Below are 21,704 nucleotides of genomic sequence, written 5' to 3' on the forward strand. Positions count from 1 at the left end.
TATTCTCAATAAAATACTAGTACGTAAAAACTAACACTAACAACACATCAAATAGACCACTTGCCATTTTTAGGTGGGATTTGCTCCAGAGAGACGGATGGTTCTGTATCATGCATAATTTATCACGTAGTTCATCACAGCCACAGAAGGAAGGATACAAGTCACATGATCATTTCAACAGATGCAAGTAGCATTTGAATAAAGTTCTATATTCGTGACTTTCTGAAAGCCTGAATCAATTAGGTATAGAAGGAACACATCTCAACACTCCACACTATCTACGACATAAACCACAACTCATGTCATTGAACAGGAAAAGCTAGCTAGCTGTTCATCTCTAGGATGAAGAGCTAGACAAAAATGTCCACTTTCACTGCTCTTGCTCAATATAGTACTAGCAGTTTAGGTCAGAGCAATAGAACAATGGAAATAAATAAAAGGCGTACAAACAGAAAAGGAGAGAGCCCAATTCCCCCTCTGCAAATGACCTAATGATGTGTACCTAAAGATTCCACCATAAACGGGATACATGCAGGAAGTCAGAATGCGAAATCACATGTGAAAATCAGTAGCACTTTTATATACCAGTCCCATTCACAATTGCTACCAAAAAGCACCTTGGGCTTTTCCTGCTCCTGGCAAGGAACTTTTAGCTGCCAGAATGTCCGGCCCTTGACGTCCTGCATGTTACCAGAAATGCCCGGTGGGTTCTTTCCTCAGCTTAGTATACAAATAAAACGCCAGGAATCTGTTGCAGACAAAAAAGTTTATTTGTGAAGGGACCAGGTGAGCAGGGAAGGGAGAGGGAAGGGGAAGCAGCTCCGGAGAGAAAGCCAGGAGGTGGGAGGCGGCTCCAAAGAGGAGGGAGAGAGCCGAGAAAGAGCCCATGGTCTGAGGAAGGGTCTTGGGATTATAAGCATTCTCTGACCCCTCCTTGTTGGGCGGGGAACTTACAGGTAAGATGTTCCCCATTGGGTGGGCACTGCTGGTGCCGCCCACCTGAAGGTGTGCCCAAGACCTCAGTAGGCCTGGACTGTCTCACTGCAGATGGAGCAGGAGGATTCCTCAAGTTCCTGGCCTCAGGAACCCACCTGGGAGGCACCAACCTCGACTTCCAGATGGAGCAGTACATCTACAAAAGGAAAAGCGATGGTACCTACGTCATCCATCTCAAGGGGACCTGGGAGAAGCTCCGGGTGGCAGCGCGGGCCATCGTGGCCACCGAGAACCCTGGGGACATCAGCGTCCTCCCGGAACACTGTCCAGAGGGCTGTGCTGAAGTTTGCTGCGGCCGCTAGAGCTACTCCCATCACTGGCCGCTTCGCTCCTGGCACCTTCACTAACCAGATCCAGGCTGCCTTCCGGGAGCCGCGGCTCCTGGTGGTGACAGATCCAGGGCTGACCACCAGCCAGCCGCTCACGGAGGCGTCGTGCATGAACCTGCCCACCATCGCTCTGGGCAACACGGACTCTCCTCTGTGCTACATGGACATTGCCATCCCGTGCAACAAGGGAGCCCACTCCGTGGGTTTGATGTGGTGGATGCTGGCCCGGGAGGTTCTGCGCATGCGTGGCACCATCTCCCGTGAACACCCGTGGGAGGTCATGCCTGAGCTCTACTTCTACCGCGATCCTGAAGAGATTGAATAAGAAGAGCAGGCTGCAGCTGAAAAGGCTGTGACCAAGGAGGAGTTCAAAGGCGAATGGACCGCCGGCTCCTGAGTTCACGGCTTCCCAGCCCGAGGTTGCAGACTGGTCTGAGGGTGTGCAAGTGCCTTCAGTGCCCATCCAGCAGTACCCCACTGAAGACTGGCGCCCAGCCTGCCACTGGAGACAGGTCTGCAAGCCCCACGGCTCAGGCCACTGAATGGGTACGAAAAACCACCGAGTGGTCTTAAGTGATCTGTACTCTTTGAAGCAGACATGAAGTTTTTCTTTAGAAAAAAAAAAATGCAAGCACCTTGGTCTAAATTTAACCAAGGATGTGAAAGAGGTGTACAATGAAAATGACAAAAATAAATGAAAAGATTACTCACAAAAAAGATGGAAAGATATTCCGTGTTTATGGATAAAAGAAAATTAAAATATCCATGACTGATAATTACAAAAAACATGGAAGCAACCTAAATGCCCATTAACAGAGGACTGAATAATGAAACTGGTCCAACTACACTATGAAATACAACTCAGCTATTAAAAAAAATGAAATACAGTTTTTGTGGCCAAATGGGCCAAACTGGAGACCATTAGGTTAGGCGAAATGAGTCAATCCCAAAAGGCCAGATAGCATATGTCTGCTCTAATATAAGATAACACGATGCCAAATGTAAGGATTTTAGCTGTGAAGTCTACCTTATTGTACACCTCCTAATTATTTGTGCCCTTCAAAGTAAGACCCTGCACTGTAACCCTTTAATCAGTCACCCATGGGACTGATTGCTTGCAATCACCTGAGATTGTCAATGTCCCTTTTATCGCTCTTATTGCTACTGCCCGTAAGTAACGAGATCTAGTCCTCATTGTGCCTTCACTGGTGCCTCGGGACACACGAAAAGGACGGACACTCTTTTTGACCGTACTAGCATCACATTGATACCTTTGCTGTACGTTTGTTAACTTCGTGGCAGTGAACATTGACTATTGTTTTCTCTCCTTGGGGTGGACTGTACTAAACAGGATGCATTACGGAAGAGTAGCAGAAATTTATATGTTCATAGGTAAAGACAGAGAGAAGTATGTCCCAGGCATGCACTACAAGGATAGACTCACAAGGAAATGATTGATAATTGTTGGGAGACGCCTCAGTGGTAGCATGGTGAACTTGTGAAAATTCATGAAAGACACCCATTGTAAGACTGGAGGAAAGAGCAGAAGGGAGAGGAGAGAACTTGGAGGGGGGAGGAACCCCAGTGCCTATTAAACTGTACCATAAAACAATAAAATGTCTATGATTGGGCCCGGCACAGTAGCCTAGTGAATAAATCCCTTGCCTTTGTGCACTGGGATCTCATATGGGTGCCAGTTCAAGTCCTGGCTGCCCCACTCCCATCCAGCTCCCTGCTTGTGGCCTGGGAAAGCAGTCAAGGATGGGCCAAAGCCTTGGGACCCTGCACCCATGTGGGAGTCCCGGAAGAAGCTCCTGGCTTCAGACTGGTTTAGCTCCAGCCATTGCAGCCACTTGGGAAGTGAATCAGTGGATGGAAGATTTTTCTCTATATATCTACTTCTCTCTGTACATCTGCCTTTCCAATAAAAATAAATACATATTTTAAAAAATCCATGATTTACAAAGTGGTTTACATATTTGATTCAGTCTCTATTGAAATACCAATTATATTTGTCACAGAATTGGGAAACAATCATAAAATCCATATGGAAAGATAAAAGGCCCTGAATAGCCAACACACTTGAATAAAAATATCAAAGCTAGAGGCATAATAAATGATTTCAAAACATACTATAGAGCTGCTGTGACCCCCAATAGCACAGTACTAGCATAGAAACAAATATGAATGCAACAGGATAAAGATCCCAGAAATGGATGAATGCATCTATGGCTAACTGGTGGATTCTTGACATAGTTACCATTCAACTGAAAAAATAACAGCCTCTTCCCAACTGGTGCTGGGGCAGAGCCTGGGCAGACACTTGGCACAGCAATTAGGCAACCACATAGGCTGCCCTGGGTTCAAGCACCTGCGCTATTCCCAACGCCAGATTCCTGCTGATGCACACGCAGGGGTCAATAGGTGATGGGCCAAGTGTTTGAATTGCTGCACTCATGTGGGAGGCCTGGATTGAGTTCCCAGCTCCCAGCTTGAGCCTGGCCAAGCCCAGCTCTGTAGGCATCCTCCCCTGTAGGCATCAGGGGAGTGGAACGGGTTGGCAGGGAGGAGTATTCACAGACACCTGTTTCTGCACTTCTCAAGTAATTTAAAGAAATGGATCATTTTAATGGGAAAACTGGCCATCCGTTTGCACCTATTTGACTCAAAGATCTGAATGTAAGAACTGAAATTACAAAATGACTGGAAGAAAATATCATGGAAAAACTTTAAGACATTGCTACAGGCAACAGGATTTTCTGTAGCAGAGGGAGACAGGATTCCAAAGTCACGGGCATAAAACCAACACTTGATAAGTGGAATTATATCACACTAAGAACCACTCACAAAGGAAACAACCGAGTGAAAAGACAGCAGAAAAGGAAAAAACAAACATGTAGAAACTATTCATCTCACAAAGGATTACTATCCAAAAATATATAAGGAGCTCAGAAAGTCACCACCAACCAAAGGACATAGGCAAGTCATCTGAACTCACATCTGTCCACAGAATACCTAACAAATACACCAGAAAACATTCACTAGCATAATCAATCTGGAAAATACACATTATGGGCCTGGCGGCGTGGCCTAGCGGCTGAAGTCCTCGCCTTGAACGCCCGGGATCCCATATAGGCGCCGGTTCTAATCCCGGCAGCTCCACTTCCCATCCAGCTCCCTGCTTGTGGCCTGGGAAGGCAGTCGAGGATGGCCCAAAGCTTTGGGACCCTGCACCCGCGTGGGAAACCCAGAAGAGGTTCCAGGTTCCCAGCTTCAGATCGGCGCGCACCGGCCATTGCGGCTCACTTGGGGAGTGAAACATCGGATGGAAGATCTTCCTCTCTGTCTCTTCTCCTCTCTGTATATCTATCTGACTTTGTAATAAAATAAATAAATCTTAAAAAAAAAAGAAAATACACATTATAATCACAATTAGATATCATCTCACTCCAGTCAGAATGGCTATGCTGAGAAACACAAGCCCAGCTCACAGAGTGCGTTAATCCTCCGCCTTACTACCAGCATCCCATATGGGGCTCTAGTTTGTGCCTGATTGCTCCACTTCCAAACCGGCTTCCCGCTTAAGGGCCTGGGAAACAGGAGGATGGTTCAAGTGCTTGGGCCCCTCCACCCACAGGGGCGACCCAGAGGAAGCTCCTGGCTCCTGGCTTCAGATCAACTTGGCTCTAGTCACTGTGGTTTTTGGGGGGAGTGAAGCAGAGGAGGGAAGAGCTCTTGAACCTGCCAGTGCTCTCTCGCCCTCTTCTCTCTCCTAAGTGTGCTTCTCCAAGTAGATATTTCTAAAAAGACCAATTATGTTCTTAAATCTACACTGTAAGACACATAGAATTTGTTCACTTTATATTTAAATGAAAAAGGGTTTCTTTAAGATTTATTTCTATTGGAAAGACAGACCGAAAGACCTTCTGTGTCTGCTGATTCACTCCCCAAGTGGCTGCAACAACCAGAGATGAGCTGATCTGAAGCCAGGAACTTCTTCTGGGTCTCCCACGCGGGTGCAGGGTCCCAAGGCTTTGGCCTGTGCTAAACCACTTTCCCAGGCCACAAACACGAAGCTGGATGGGCAGTGGAGCAGCCAGGATATGAACCAGCGCCCATATGGGATGCTGGTGCTGCAGGTGGTGGCTACTATGCCATGGTTCTGGACCCTTGTTTTATAATTTTATGCTTTGCTTAAAGAGATGGCCCATAATCTTACCCGCACTCAAACGCTCCCATCAGCTGGCCTGTGCCAAGCAGAAGCCAGGAAATTGGGGACCCAATCCTGGGCTCCCCTCCTGCTGGCAGCGACCCAGGGTCCTAAGCCTGATGTCTTAGATCTCAATGCTGTGCCAAGTGACTGCCCACTCCAGTGTTGGAAAACAGAGACTGTAACAACCCATCCAAACTTTGTGTTTAAAAATAAAAATAGGGGCTGACACTATAGGTGTGTCAAATGAAGCCTCTGTCTGCAGTGCCAGCATCACATACGGGCACTGGTTCCAGTTCCTAACGGCTCCACTTCCGATCCAGCTCCCTGATCGTGTACTTGGGAGAACAGCAGAGGCTCGCCCAGGCGCTTGGATCCCTGCACTTACATGGGAGACAGAGCTTTGGACCGGCCCAGCTCTGGCCACTGTGGCCATTTAGGGAGTAAACCAGCAGACAGAAGACCACTCTCCATCAATCTCTCTCTGCAACTCTGCCTTTCAAATGAGACATAAACGTAAATTTTCTGTCTCTATGCTAAGGCCTAATACCTATTTGCAACTTAAAATATCTACTTAATCCAGAATAAATGTCCCCCTAAATGATCTCTTCATTCCTTTCGATAAAGAAACTGTGTTTTAATGGTGGCAGACTTTTTCCCAAATTGCAATCACATGTTTAGACAAGACTTCTTCTCCCACACATGCAAGTAAACAGTCACTTGCACAAGAAAAGCTACAGCCACATACGTATTCCTTGACCTTCAGCACAACATGACATCCAGTCATGGGGGAAAAAAGAAAAGAAAAGCTACTGCTTCCTAGTTCATGGTTGCATCTTAAACTGCACCCTGAGGAACAATCGAACAGTAAGATGAGTTGAGTTGTGAACCTGTTAGCCTTACCTTCACTGAGCCATTTGTGAATGCAGATACATGGGTCAACACTGGGACTTCACTATTCAAGTACATCGTGTCTGGCAGGTGCAGTGAGGTGAAGCTTGGCCTTCCTCTGTGCACTGGACGCTTCTGATGCTTACGTCGATGGCCCCCATGACAGCCTGCAGCTACCTGGGTGCCCTCTGGTGGTGCCCACCCATGTGGCAGAGTCATCGACTCTGTTCAGGGTCTACAATGTTCATCACTGTTGCTGCACAAAGACAACTGGGGTACCATTGTCCAGTCACATAGATACATAAAACTGACCATCCCACACCCCTGGCTGTGACAGGACCAAGACCCCACATCCTGTTCCTACCTCTCTGCCCTTGGCCTACAGCTGAATTCTCAAGCTCCTCTCATCTTTGTGACCTTAAGGAGCTCAGAGGTTCCACTGTTCTGGTTTCTTCCTGAGACCAAGAATGCATTCATGTGCTGCCAGGGTCCGCGAAGGCACAGAGGTGTCCGCATCCCTGGCCAGCAGCCATTGCTGCGCCAGGAGCCCAGGTTGACTCCGGGGTGAACTTGGCACTGGGTCAGCAGATGCTGTCTCGAGCAGCTGGGCCTGTGCCACCTGTGTGAGACACCTGGCGTCCCCAGCTTCTGGTCTAAGCCTCATGCTGGACCGTTGCAGGCAGCTGGGGATGGAACCAGCACTCAACTGATGTCAGTCTGTGTGTGTCTCTGCCTATCAAATTGAGAACAATTATGTTTTAAATTATTTGGGGGCAAAGTTTTGAAAGCCATGCCTATGAGGGCTTGTTACAAAGTTCGTGGAAAACTTTGTATTATGAAAAGGTAGGCACGGATTTCAACTTTCTTGGTACCACAAGAAGGTTTTCATTTCATTTTTCTTCCTGCAAACTTTTTGAAGCTTCCTCATATGCTGATTAGCTCCTAAAGGTTATGTGTTCCTTGTGGTTGTCCCTTCAAGGAAGCCCACCAACACAACAGCACACATTCCAAACAGAACTCAGGGCACTAGAAACTGTGAGCTTTGAACCAGTCATGCCGAAATTACTCATATTTTGAACTTACTTAAAATAAGTGCTCCTACATTCTAAGGTTTGTAGCAATGTACTAAAACAGCTTATCTAAAAACAGGTTAACAGGGGCCGGGGCATAGCAGCCAAGCCTCTGCCTGTGGTGCCAGCATTCCATATGGGTGCCTATTCAAACCCCAGATGCTCCACTTCTAATCCAGCTCTCTAAATCAGTGGAAGTTGGCTCAACCTTGGGTCCTGCAACCTCATGGGAGACCCAGAAGCAGCTCCTGGCTCCTGGCTTTCAACTGGTCCGACTCCAGCCAATGTGGCCACGTGGGGGATGAACCAGCAAATGGAAGATCTGCCTTTGATATAAATAATAAATAAATCCTTAAAAATAGGTAAGTAGACAAGACAAGTGGGTTGTAACTGTTAACCTTAGAGAAGCTACAATAGCCCAGTTATAACTGGACTATTCAAGCTATAGTCTAACTCTACTCACGCAATCATGAATAAAGTTACTCTGTAGATGGCCTTGACTTAGGCAGGGTTCATTGTTCTGAATTCACTCAGCCTTATCTGCAACTCCATGTACTCAAACTTCATGACGGCACTGTATTATCACAGAGTATTTCTGTTCTGCCCCCCATGAGGGCTTTCTCCAAATGAAGAAACCGAAATGTTTGCAAATCAGATGTGACGTCCTTGTAACTTTATTTTCAAGACATACCACCATTTTCATCGGAGCTATTTTCATCATTTTCAGTTTCTCCTCCAAAAGGACACATGAAAGCACACGGATATAGATGGCCGCTGCAATTTTCGTGTCCACAAAACTTGAGGACATTTCTCAAAAAACTACCTGTTTTACTTTTAAGATAAGACCAAAAAAAAAAAAAAAAAAATCCCTATCACTTCCAGTTGCTGAACATTCTGGCTACATTTTAATGTAAAAAAAAAAAAAGAGTTTAACTCTTTGTGAACAAATGGATACTCGAACAAATGCCAACTATCAACATGATATTCTAGTCCGACTCAGCAGTTCCCAGGATCCTGGTGGGGGTGGAAGAAAAGGCAGCCACATCAAGGACTCAAGCAAGCTGCACGTGGGTGGAGCCAACAGTGACTCGGCGGTTCTCTTCCTCTTCCAGAGCCTGGGGGGAAAGCAAAGGGCAAGAACACTTGTTAGTGGAGACTGAACTGTCCAGCCCTCAGGCCCTCAGGACGGAGCAAGCCTGTACTAATGTCCTCCCCCACTGTTGGCCATATCACTCAGTCAGCTACTCAGTGACACTGCACCTTGAACGGCTGCTGAGAGCTGAGGTCGGGGTCCTAGATGAGGACTACCTGCAGAGAAAGTTCTGCCCAGGAAGTCAGCATCGTGATGTAGTAGGTTAAGCAGCCGACAATGTTGGCATCCCATATGGATACTCCGCTTCCAATCCAGCTCCCTGCTGGAGGATGGTTAAGTACTTGGACTCTGCCACTCACTTTTGTGGGAAACCTGGATGAAGCTCTGGGCTCCTAGTGGATGGGTCCAGCCATCTGGGGGCTCAAAGCCTTGAGATCCTGCACCTGTGTGGGGGACCCAGAGGAAGCTCCTGGCTCCTGGCTTCAGAATGACTTAGCTCTGGCCATTGGGGAGTAAACCAACAGACTGAAGATCTTTCTGTCCTTCTCTGTGTTATCTGCCTTTCCCATATCGGAGCTCTGGTTCAAGTCTCAGCTGCCGCACTTCTGATGCTGCTTCCTCTTACTATGCCTGGGAAGGCAACGACTGAAGGCTGAAATACTTGGCCCCTGCCATCCATGCAGGGGGTCTGGGTGTTGCTCCTGGCTCCCAGTTTCAGGCCGGTGCAGACACGGCTCTTGTGGCCATTATCTGGCTACCCCATCTCTGACATTCTTTCAGAAAAATAAAACTAAGTGTGAGAGGGAGAGAGGGAAAGAAGGGGAAAAGCGAAGAGAGAGAGAGGGAGAAACGGAAGGAGAGGTCCAGGGATGGAGGGGAGACTCCACACAGCGGGACTGTTACAGATGATGCTTCACACTAAACTTTTCGTTTCAACTCCCTGTTAGGCACCTTCCCAAGTCAGTCAATACGATCTAACCCGTTCCCTTCGCTGGGCACATGGTGTGCCACACGCCCGTGTGATCTAATCAACCAAACACTGTCTGGACACGGCGGTGCTTTCCCAGCCCCCCCTTGCTGTATCTGTAATACAAACCATCATATTTCCTTTATATCACACATTCATCTTTAAGCTAATTCCCTAGAGGTGGAACTGCTGGATCAAAATCATACAGCACAACATTGGATCCTGAAGCAGATAACGTTTTGAAAAGAATTTCATTTGCTTCATTTGCTCTCTGATGAAGCTTTTTTTTTAAAAAAAAAAACCATAATTACAACATTTTCAAGGTAAATGGAGTTTCACTCGTGTAAAAATGTCTGGATGCAGTCTCCTTAGGAGATCTAGTTCAGAATTTTGAACTAGACATCGCAATGCTGGTATCTGTGTAAAAAGGCCCATTATTAAATGCCATGGGAATCAACAAAATAGCATTCAAAGAATCCACCGGAGTGGGAGGCGACTGTGTCCAACAACAGAATAGTTGGGGATTGTCCTACACTCCCTTAGGGGCTTATTCTGATAACCCCCAGGGACCCCGTGAGAAAGCTCAGGGAGTGGTCCCACCCAGAAGCAGGCCCACACAGTGTCAACCCCCTCCTGACCTCGGCCACCACCCAGACAGCCACTATCAGCCGCTTGTCACCCGCAGCCACTAGGTTCCTCTCCTCCATCCCACCCCCCAGCTCTCGCACGCCCTCCTGAGGCGTCCACATTCCCACAGCACGATCAGCATCCCTAGCTTCTTCTAGGAGCAAGTACTGCTCCGCCTCTGCCTCTTAGCTAAGAGGGAGCTGAGCACAAGCCTCACCCCCTGGCACCTCCAAGTGCTTTCCTCTGCTATCCTTTCTGGCCAGGCCGAGGGGCAGGCACTCTCCCCGGCCCCCATGACTGAAGAATGGCCATGGCTCCATCTCCCATGAAACCTCCCTGCCATCTCTCATGGGGCTGTCAACTCCAGGCCCCTCAGTTCACCGGGTCCCAGTTCCCTTCCGCCTTCCTCGGGACACGGACACCAACACGGGCCCCCTCCTCTGTGCACTGCCTTGCCTTCTCAGGCCGCCAGCTCAGCCTCTCGTGTTGTGTGCTCCCACACCTCATCACTCACAGACTTTCTGATCACCTTTCCAGGCCTCTCCAAGGCACATGGTTTCCTTACCCATGTACAAGTTTAACCCACCACAGCATCGATCTACAGACCCCACCACGTCACCACGAGTCCATCACAGACGTCCGTCCCTCCTGGCCTGCTGGCTTCTACAATACACCCTTCCAGCCAATCTTGAGCCAACAGACTCAATCTTTACTGTGCCTAAACCATTCTGCTAAATGTGGCCTACCAAGACCTTTCTGTTTTTCACAGATTTATATGTCAATTTATTTGAAAGCCAATGTGGCAGACAGAGGGACATACAGACAGATCTTCCAGTCACTGGTCTACTCCCCAAATGGCGAAAGCAGCCAGGGCTGGACCAGGCCAGAGCCAGGGGTCTGGACAACAGCCCAGTCTCCCACCAGAGTGGTAGGGATCCCAGTCACTGGGACGCCCTCTGCTGCTTTCCCAGGTGCATTGCAGCTGCAGCTGAATCAAGCAGAGCAGCCAAGACTGGGTTAGGAGTTTCAGGCACTGCAGGTGGCAATGCGTGGAGCAGAACTTGGCTGTAGAAAACTCTTACAGAAAAACTGATCAAGTTCGCTTAAATTTCACACTGCAAGCCTCACAGGGGCAGTAAGAAGGATAAGAAATTACTAAATTGAGCATGATGCCCAAATGGCAAGAACAGAAATTCTTCATGATTTTCACCATTTCCTGCTTCAGCTCTAAGTGCCGTCAGTGCGTATCTGCAGAAACTTAGTGACCTCTCTACCTCTGATTTCAAGTTTTTTTTCTTGTTGGTTGGGTTTTCATCACAAGTCAATGAATTTTCAGAAAATGTATTTTCTGATCCTTACAGATTCACAGGGGTATCTCAAAAAGTTCATGGGAAAATTGATGTCAGTGCAATCTATGAAGGGGTGTTTGGCCCAGGCATCCCGGATCAGGGTGTCGGGTTCAAGCACTGGGTACTCCACTTCTGATTCAGCTTCCTGCTTGTGTGCAGGTGACAAGCAGCAGGTTCAGCTGCCGAGCAGCCGTCACCCATGTGGGGAGACCTGGAGGGAGTTCCAGGATGCTGGCTTCAGCCTGGTCCAACCCCAGCTGTGGAGGGCATTTGGGGATTGAACCAGCAGGTTCAATAGCTCACAGTCTGTCTGTCTCTCCCGCTTAGGTAAAATAAGTATTTGAAAACACCAATGGCTACTGTTTTTGCTAATGTGGATTTGCTATAAACTTTCTGAAGACTCTGTATGCCTAGATGACAATGTCTTCTATACCAAGATATTCTTATCTTTGAATCCCAGTTTCCAGGAACTTTCTGAAGTCTTCTTGTTTGTAGTTATTTAGCTGCTGAGGTAAAATTAGTTTGTGACTCTGATCTATAACTTTTTTCTCATGACACTTCTTGTGCACATAGAAGCCTTCTGTGAGGTGAGGCAGACCACATCATGTTTGTGTGGTTGTTGTTTAATGATGGCTTGCTTTGTCTAGTCTCAAGGTTTCCCATCCACCCTTTTGCTAAATTTTCCTGGAAATCTGTGCCTTTTTTCCAGGCTCTGACCAAATTCAGGTGTGCACACGCATCCAAAAGTTAAAATAAACAACCCTCAGTCACACTTGTCGGCCCCAAGTCTTCATTATTTCTTATCTGGCAATAGTAACCAACTGCTGAAGACAGAATGCCGGGAGATACCCTGATCCCTCCTTCCTTTGCCTATTTTTTCCATCTATGGGTAATTTTTTAATTCCACCTCCAAAATTAATCTGCGGATTTCTTTATTTGTCATAATATCCATTGCTACTCTTCTGTGAGGATCACCACTTTGGTCTTCAAGAGCCTTCCAGTTGGGCTCTCCTATGCCTCACTCCCCAATCAATCCTTAACATAGCAGCTGGAAGCCTTTTCTTGTGGTCACATTTCTATTTTATATACAGCACCCTCACTCCCAGTGTCTTCACCCAGAACCCATCTGTATTTTGCCTTCCAATAAAATTCAAACTTCTCAACTTGGTCAGGGAAGCTGGACCCCCATGGAGAATCTCCAATACCTTCAACTCTATTTCAAATAATTGTCACCCTGTATCACTATGATTGAAGAGCTCTCCAAGCTCTTCCCTATCCAACCCTACTCACCAGCCTAGTTCCTTCTGACCCTTGCACCTTGGCGATATGTCCTCGGTGCGCTCTGATGGCCCTCCCCACACCACTGCTCCCTGCCAAGCGCCTTGCTCAGATCCCACAGAGGACTTGGGACACCTGCGGCTGTCCTGTTGACTTATATATATATATTTTTTTTCTTTCTTCCTTCAAGGGATTTCTTGCTGAACAGGGTGTTGCTGTCTCTGTAGGGTTTGTATCATACTTGAAAAGCAAACGCCTAATTCTAAGTATTGATTGGCACATCAATTTCTGCGATACAGGAGACAGCAATGGAAAAAAGCTCCTCTACAGAAACAGAATAGGAGTCTTTAACTTTTTAAGATTTATTTTTTATTTATTTGAAAGACAGCTACAGAGAGAGGAGGTGAGACAGAGAACCTGTGATCGGTAGATTCCCTCCCCAATGGTCACAGAAGCTAGGCTATAGCCAGGTCAAAGCCTGGAGATTCTTCCAGGTCATCTACGTGGGTGCAGGGACCCAAGGACTCGGGCCATCTTTCACACGGTTTAGCAAAGATCTAGCAGGAAGTGGAGCAACCAGGACTTGAACTGCTGCCCTTACAGGGTGCCAGCACCCCAGCCAGAATTTTAACCCGCTCCTCCACAACACTTGCTCCCAGAGTAACTTTTAAAAAGCTGACACTTCTCATCACCAACAATCACATGACAATCAGAACATAGCTTTGCACATACCTGAGAGGCATCGATCCCTCTGGGCTCCCACTTTGCTTATGAAGGGTGCATGGGGGTAAGTCTGGAAGAAACAAGGCCACCTTTTATTATGAAATCACATCAGGCAGTTTACAAGCAAGGCCATACGTGTGTGTGTGTGTGTGTGTGTGTCTCACAGTAGCAGTCACTGTACTGATCATGACACGACTCGATCATGGACAGGGAGGGAGCAACCCAGGACACCAGCGTAAAAGATGAGAGTATTTCCACGTGACTCTGCTAGGCGCACTGCCTCTGTCGCCACACCGCGGAGCTGTTCCAGGAGCCCCACTCCAAGCATGGGATCCCTAACTCCCAGGAGATACTCATCAACTCCAAGACAGAATCTGCAAAGGCCCCGAAATCCCCAGTCACACGGGAACACGACAAAAGATGCAGACACTGGCCACCTGCGCAGTAACCAGCTAATTCACCTCTCATGGGCCAGCGAGCGTTCCGTGAGAATTGGGATCACCAGCAGGCCCCGCAGGCAAGTCAAGCCCAGTTTACCGCAGTGCTTGGAGGGGAGAAGAGTAACGCAAGGCCCCAAGGGATGCATGCTTAGAAGAGGTGGCTGTGGCTCAGCCAGGTAAGCCATTGCCGGCAGAGCTGGCGTCCCATTGGAGCCCTTATGAGTAGCTGGTTCAAGTCTCACCCACTCTACCTTGGATCCATCTCCCTGCTAAAAAGCCTGGGAAAGCAGAGGAAGATGTCCTGGGCCTGGCCACGTGTTTGGGAGACCTGGATGAAAATCCAGGCTCCTGCTGTTGGCTTGGCCCGTCCTGGTTACTGCAGCCATTTGGGGAATAAGCCAGTAGTTAGTAGATAGATTGAGCACTCTCTGTCTCTTCTAACCCTGCCTTTCAAGTGAAACTCATCTTACAAAAGAAGAGAGACAGGTGCTCTGAGGTATTCTAAATCCCCACAGGGACCTGTTACCAAAGGGAGACAGACACACACAGCAGCAGGCAACGGCACAGCTCCGGCCATGGGGCTGGCAGAGCAGGACAGGACATTGAGCCAGCACCTGCCAAGCTGGCCTCCTACATCAGTTCTGTAGGAGTGCCAGTTCTGATCCCATGGACTCTGCTTCTCGTGCAGCTCCCTGCTGTCCCTGTGAGCCATTTGGATGGAGCTTCAGCAAGATACTGGTTGTTCCAGAAAGATCCCCTTCTTTCCCCCTGCACTCAGACTTTCAGGTAAATAACCTAATCTTCCTGCCCCTTCCACCTCCCCCCAAAAAGAAATAGCCATTATTTCTTACAGGGATTTTCCCTGATCACTTGAGTGGGAAGAGAACATGAGGTTTGTCCCTTATGGCAGAATTTGTCAATTTGAATCCCCTGCCCTCTGTAGGTTCCAGGAAAGGGTACCACATTCCAGACACACAGAAACCGCAGCCCCAGAACGTGTGCCAAGTGCAGAGAGGAGCAGGGCAGCCAGTTCCCCCTTTGAAGAGCAAGTGTGTGCATCTGTGGAACACACCAATCCAGCCTACACATGAAATACAGGGCCTGTCAAAAACATGGTTTAGTCCGTATCCGAGATCAACTATTTTCTCTGAAATCTAAATACTATCCTCAGAATTCATCTTACAATATTGCTTCCACAGAAAACATCTGGACAAGGCACACGGAAAGCCGCCCAGCTCCCTTGGTGCCACCTGCCCACACGGACACAACTGAGTGCTCCATTGCACCTGTAGTGTGGGACAGAGAGGGAAAGCCCAGGTTCTCACCCAGCCATGCTCCAAAGGCCTCGTGGGGTTCCTAAGAGCTGGGAAAAGGGTTGCGAACCTCACAGGAAGATTAAATGAGGGTGGAGTGATCAAACCCCAGCTTTGACATGAGACAGAAAGAACCAGAAAAAGTACAGAATAACCTGACCCTCTCCCCAGCTTGGATTCATTGAATCAACCACCTCAGCAGGGACCACAGACCATAAGAAGCAAGACAAAAACACACAGGAGGGGAAATTCTGAATTCTCTTCCTAAGGATGTAATAGGTAGATATGAATGAAGCTCAAGGGACCAAAAAAGAAAATGATAAAGAAAAAACACACCTACATGTTAAGTTCTTCAAAATGTTAGCTTTTCAATGAATATTAGCCACATTCGAATCCCTTGGAAGCAGCTGGTAAGGAGAGTGCAGCAAACAGTCGTCTGTTTGTGTGGGTTTGATCAACACCATCCACCCAGACCACCCAGGCTACCTTACAACATCAGCTTGCACAGCAATTAAGAATCTTCTAGAAGCAATGCTTGTGTGTGTGTACCTCAGCACCTGAAGATCGCAGAAGGATTTCAAATCAGCAGACTGCTTCCCCCAGAATCCCTGAAATCAGACACAAGGTCTTAGAGTGAGCATGCTGCCTGGGAAACTCCTCTTCAAACACACAAAGCATTCCAAACCCAAAGAACTTACCAGAACATTCTCCTCAAGTTCATTCAGAGCCTGCATATCCTTTTCAATACTGCTTAACTCTTGAACAACAAAATTGTGAAACTGTTCCAGTTTGTTGAGTCTGATAAACATAAAAATAGCATTTTTTTAATGGTTACCATACTATATGTAGTAAAAAATACTCTCAATCGTTGTAGTGTAAGGTATTTGGGGGCCTGATGCAATGGCTCAATGGTTAAATTCTCACCTTGCAAGTGCTAAGATCCCATATGGGAACCAGTTCATGTCTCAGCTGCTCCATTTTCCACCCAGCTCCCTGTCTGTTCCTGGAAGGATGGTGGAGATGGCTCAAAGCCTTGGGACCTTGTGCCCATGTGGGAGACCCGGAGGAGGCTCCTGGCTCCTGGCTTTGGATCAGCTCAGCTCTAACTTTTGCATCCTATTGGGGAGTGAACCAGCAGATGGGAGATCTTTCTCTCCTTCTGTCTGTAAATCTGATCTACCTTTCCGACAAAAATGAATGAAGTTTTAAAAAAAATATTTCAGGACCCAGTGCAATGCTCAGTCGACTAATGCTCCCCCTTCAGGGGTCAGGATCCCGTATGAGCACTGGTTCATGTCACCACTGCTCTACTTCCCATCCAGCTCCCCGATTGTGGCCTGGGAAAGCAGTCGAGGATGGCCCAAAGCCTTGGGACCCTGTACCTGCGTGGGAGACCTGGAAGAAGCCCCTGGATCCTGGCTTCAAATCTGCTCAACTCTGGCTGTTGCAGCCACTTGGGGAGCGAACCAGCACTGCCTGTCTCTCTTCTCTGTCGCTCCTTTTCTCTGTAAATATGCCTTCCCAGTAAACATAAACCTTTGACAAATATATATTTCAGGCGCCAGCATTGTGGCATGTCAATACTTGCCATGCCAGTGTCCCACATGGCCCCACTGTGAATCCCAAGTGCACTGCTTCCGAACCAGCTCCATGCTGTTGTAGCTAAGGACACAGCAGAAGGTGGCTGAAGCACCTGGAGCCCTGCCAGCCACGCGGGCGACCTGCACGGAGCTCCCGACTGCCATCTTCAGGCAGGCACAACCCCAGATGTTGCAGCCATTCAGGGAGTAAGCCACAGATGCAGAATTTCCCTGTTGATTCTACGTTTCAAATAAATCAGTCTTCACTACAAAGAGTATTTCATATTCTTTTCTGGACAGTTGTGAAAAACGTATCGTCATCTCCCTTCTCTTGTATCCGCTCTGCTGTGACTGAATGAGGCCGGTCCTCCTCTAGCCTTCCAGTATCCACCAGCAGGACAAGACTGGCCGAAGCTCTCACTGGCCCCCTCGTCTCACTGCGTGAGACTTCACAAGGTTCAGGGAGTGCTCGAACCACAAATGACAATTCCACAACCCACAGCTTGGGCCTGTTTCCACAATCAAATGACCCAGAAGGCTTCCAAACATGGATTTGAAAAAAGTAGACGTTTCCACTCAAATAATAACATTCTACTCTAACAACTTCTCACATGAACGAAGCAAATCGATTGGCCCTCTCTTTCCTGCCCTCCTGCATTCAGGGGCCATCCTCTCCACCAGGGGACAGCACCCACGCCCACCTTCCCCCACCCTCAACTCTGTTTCCAAACTCTCACTCAACGATTTCTTCCCTTACAAGCGCTCTATCATGGAGCAACCCAACACCCACCTTTCCCAGCACCCTGAAATCTTGGCACCCTTGCGTTTCTTGCTACATGTTCATAAGGGTGTGCAGGAGTGTACGGATTTTCCTATTATGGTAAAAATAAAATCTATCCTTTCCATTAATACCAGTGTACAAAGTGTACTTGGAGTTCTGTAGGCAATATCATTGTTTCCAGCACTGGTCCATCAGTCCAAAGAGAAAGTCTCAATAAATAACACTCCCTCTTCCAGCCAGACTCTTCTAACCCTGTATAGGCTTTCTGTCTCTGAACGTGACGGCTCCTTGCAGCTCAGAGCTGTGGCATCACACTCAATCATTTCTGGACAGAATCTTTTCTGGACATTTCCTTAGTAGAGTGTTTGCAAGACTTACCCAGGACATGACATATCTCGGAATGTATTGCTTTGGAGGGCTGAAGCTGATCCCACTGGATGGGTATGCCACATCTCATTTTATCTAGCACTGTTTGTTTGCTTGCTTACACAGATAGCTGGGCCTGCTCCTCTCCACAACTGGGTTGTAGGTTTTTTAAAATGCTATTTGCTTAAGTAGGGCAGCTCTGTTAATCCCTTACCTAAATGAAGAATGGAGCCTCCCACGTGCCCAGGGCTTCAGTTGCTCCCGGCTTTAGCAGTGGCCAGGGCACAAACACTGGAATGATCATCCTGCTATGAATTTGCTTTGAAAGGCACCCTTACCTGCACAGGTGTATCTGGTTTAAAAGCGTCCTGAGGCATTCCGGTGCTTGCTTCGCCTTGTCTGAATGAAGCAGACTCTCTCTGTGCCTGAGCTAAACCACAGCAAAAGGATCACTTTTGGGTTCAACTGGCCTAGGGCGGAGCTCACGCTAGACATCTAAAACAGACTGCCAGCCGATCAGGGGCCTTCAGAAAGTTCAAGAAACCTTTACAGCTTACCAAAAGGCATGCATGGGATGTAAAAACAAGCTTCTGCCCCAACCCCCAATAAACTTGCTCTTCATTTCATTCCCCATGAACTTTCTGAAATACGCTCACATAATAATATTCATGCAGACATGACTGCTTAGAAACTACGATAAGGCACCTTGGTACACACTTTTCAATAATCATCTCAGGTTAGGCACAAATAAACAATGGCTGCAATGGGAAAATGTATATTCATGCTATCAGTACACACACTGTGAATACATTTCCATTTCAAATTGGTTTCCATTAGGACTGTGGAAAATTAGACGCGTAGTTTATCAAGGGAGTTGAATATCAGTTAGTCTAAGACACTTTTCTCACAGGTGCTCGTAGCTAAGTCATTAGGGATCTGCAAGGAGCAGGATGGCTGATGTGTTGTTTGCAGTGGTTTCCATGTTCATCCTCCGATCAGGCTGCCGGACACCTGAACGCACAGTCTCCCAGACGTCTCCGACCTCTCTAGGGGCCACCCCGCCAGACCACCACCTGTTCACTCTCCCTCCTCCCATCATGGCTTGCTGGCTGCCCCGCTGTCTGAGAATGCTGCCACTAAAGTCTAGCCCTGAATCCGATCCGTAACGACTCACTCAGGCCCAGGAGAGTCCGGGCAGGGAGAATTTCCTAAAATGTAAAACCTGCATCATAAAGGCACTGAGGTCAGCAACCATGGCTGAGGGTCCCTGGAGCATCGCCGAGGAGGAGAGGGGCCCAAGGACCAGTCTGACCTCACACATACCTCTCACAATGACGAATCTGTCCCCACCTTTTCCTCCTCGATTTGTGGAGGAATAGTTGACGAATATATTTACTCAAAGCATACATGCGCTAGCTTCATAGTCTACATAAAAGAGTACTTTAAAAAGTTAATGGAAAACAGAACTCAAACCTGAGTTTCGGAATGCAAAAATTCTGAAATTCTATACTTCAAATAGCTCGGGGATTATGCAGGAAAAACTACGGATGTCACCAAATGTTGGCGTGAAAATAAACACATCTTCATGTCACGTTCCTCACCCTTTTGGAATACACTGTAAAATGGTCGCTGCGCACCAGGCCGATTCACACCCATCACTCCAGTTACTTCTATGTGCGTCGTAAGAACATTTAAATTCTACTCTCAGCAGATTTCGAGTGCACGTCATTGCACCTGAACGTGCTGGCACTGCCCAGTAGATCCCCAGAACTTGTCCTTCTTATAACCTAACTTTCCAAAGTGTGACCAACATCTGCCCGTGTCGTCCAGACCCTTTGTCCGGTTCCTGCCCTCAAGGTACTTTCAATTCCACCTGTCAGCGGGCCAGCCACACAAGACCTGGGTCTGGCCTCCTTCACTTCGCATCACGTGCTTTGGTGTTTGACAAAGTAGCCAAAGTAGCCATGAAATTCAAGGAAGGCGTTACCTCGTATTTTCTTCTCAGGCGCCTGGAGAAGTTTTCAAAGGCTGTGATGATGGCAGAACCATTTGCGCCCTCTGGCGCCCCTTCTGGGGATGGAGCAGAGAAGCCTTCTGAACAGAAAGAAACATTGAAGAAAACAAATTGCTCAAAGCAGGTGTATCCAGCCCATCTGCTACCCAGAGAACTCAGCCAAGGCTCAAAGATGCCCCCCAGGCCGCCCCGCTGTGACTGCAGCAGGGCTGGTCTTGGTTGTGGCATCGTGGTTAGAGTTCCCGCAGGCCCTTCAGACTGCTTTCCCTAAACATCTAGAGCTTAGCAGTCACAGCGATTGCTCTAATATCCTGAATGCCAGCTAGGATATTTTCAAGGAAGACCCAGAAGATGGTCAGGGCTGTGTCTATGGGGACAAGCGGGCCACCTGGCCTCAGGTTGTTGGCCTCACGGGGCTTCAGTGGGTCTGCAGTGATCAGAACAGATGTGCACACATGGACTCATTCGTTTCTCATTAAAAAAAAAATTATGTGGGGCCAGCATGGTGACAGAGCAAACTAACGCACTGTACGCAGTGCCGGCATGCTGTCTGGATGTTGCTCTTGTCCCAGCTGCTCCAATTCTCTTCCAGCTCCCTGCTTGTGGCCTAGGAAAGCAGAGCAGGATGGCCTAAAGCCTTGGGACCCTGCACCCATGTGGGAGACCTGGAAGAAGCTCCTGGCTTCAGTTCCGGTTCAGCTCTGGCCCTTGCAGTCATTTGAAGAATGAACCAACAAATGAAACTTCTCTTTTTCTCTCTCACCTTCGCTCTGAAAATTCACTGTTCAAATAAAAATAAGTTGTCTAAAAACGTATGTGGGCCTGGTGCGGTAGCCTAGTGGCTAAAGTCTTTGCCTTGCACATGCCAGGATCCCATATGGGCGCTGGTTCTAATCCCGGCAACCCCCTTCTTCCCATCCAGCTCCCTGCTTGTGGCCTGGGAAAGCAGTAGAAGATGGCCCAAAGCCTTGGGACCCTGCACCCAAATGGGAGACCTGGAGGAGGCTCCGGGCTCCTGGCTCTGGATTGGCTCAGCTCCAGCCATTGCGGCCACTTTGGGAGTGAATCAACAGAGAGAAGATCTTCCTCTCTGTCTCTCCTCCTCTCTGTATATTTGACTTTGCAATAAAAACAAATAGAAATCTTTTAAAAAATTGTGTGAAGCTGGTACTGCCTGATGCATATGTGCCCCCAGCAACCCCGGGACTCAACCCAGACCAGAAGCACCGCCTTCTCGTGTCTGGAAACTGCAACCTCATCTTTAGGAGCCCTTGGCTTCCAAATACATGGGGACCTTTATCCCAAGCCCAGCCGACACACACAGACGCGCCAGATCATTCTTCCCAGTTGCTGTGAGATGACTTTGAAAAAGCTCCAAAAAAAAATTGAAATCTGAAGATATCATTATTTGGGTACAAAACAATTTTGAAAGCTACACAGAGCTTTTCTGTAACACACATTTTTTTATCAGCTTTCTCAAGACTGCCTCATACAGTCGTTTTGAAAGAAAAAAAAATGTGGTTGCTAACCATGAGGGAAGGCAGAGACCCGAACAATGGGGTCGGGAGAGGCACAGCCCGCGGCCACTGCTTAACACTGGCCTGCAAAATCCTTTGGTGTGGTCCTGCCAAGGCAACTGTAGGTGGGATTTCAAAGCCAATCTATTACAGGTTAATT

At 47.9% G+C, this 21,704-nt stretch overlaps 1 long non-coding RNA gene and 1 pseudogene across 1 annotated transcript; one reads left to right on the plus strand and one right to left on the minus strand.

Moving 5' to 3' along the window:
* Nucleotides 1-696: 696 nt before the first annotated feature.
* Nucleotides 697-1,898, plus strand: LOC101519100 (small ribosomal subunit protein uS2-like; annotated as a pseudogene).
* Nucleotides 1,899-8,420: 6,522 nt separating this feature from the next.
* On the minus strand, nucleotides 8,421-18,554 carry LOC131481159 (uncharacterized). The gene is made up of 5 exons (XR_009246104.1): nucleotides 18,352-18,554; nucleotides 15,985-16,084; nucleotides 15,836-15,894; nucleotides 13,543-13,603; nucleotides 8,421-8,611 (listed from the first exon to the last, which is right to left on the minus strand). It is a non-coding gene; the product is annotated as an uncharacterized LOC131481159 (long non-coding RNA).
* Nucleotides 18,555-21,704: the final 3,150 nt, after the last annotated feature.

The sequence above is a fragment of the Ochotona princeps genome, chromosome 1 (genome assembly GCF_030435755.1).
Source record: "Ochotona princeps isolate mOchPri1 chromosome 1, mOchPri1.hap1, whole genome shotgun sequence".
Lineage (NCBI taxonomy): Eukaryota > Metazoa > Chordata > Mammalia > Lagomorpha > Ochotonidae > Ochotona > Ochotona princeps.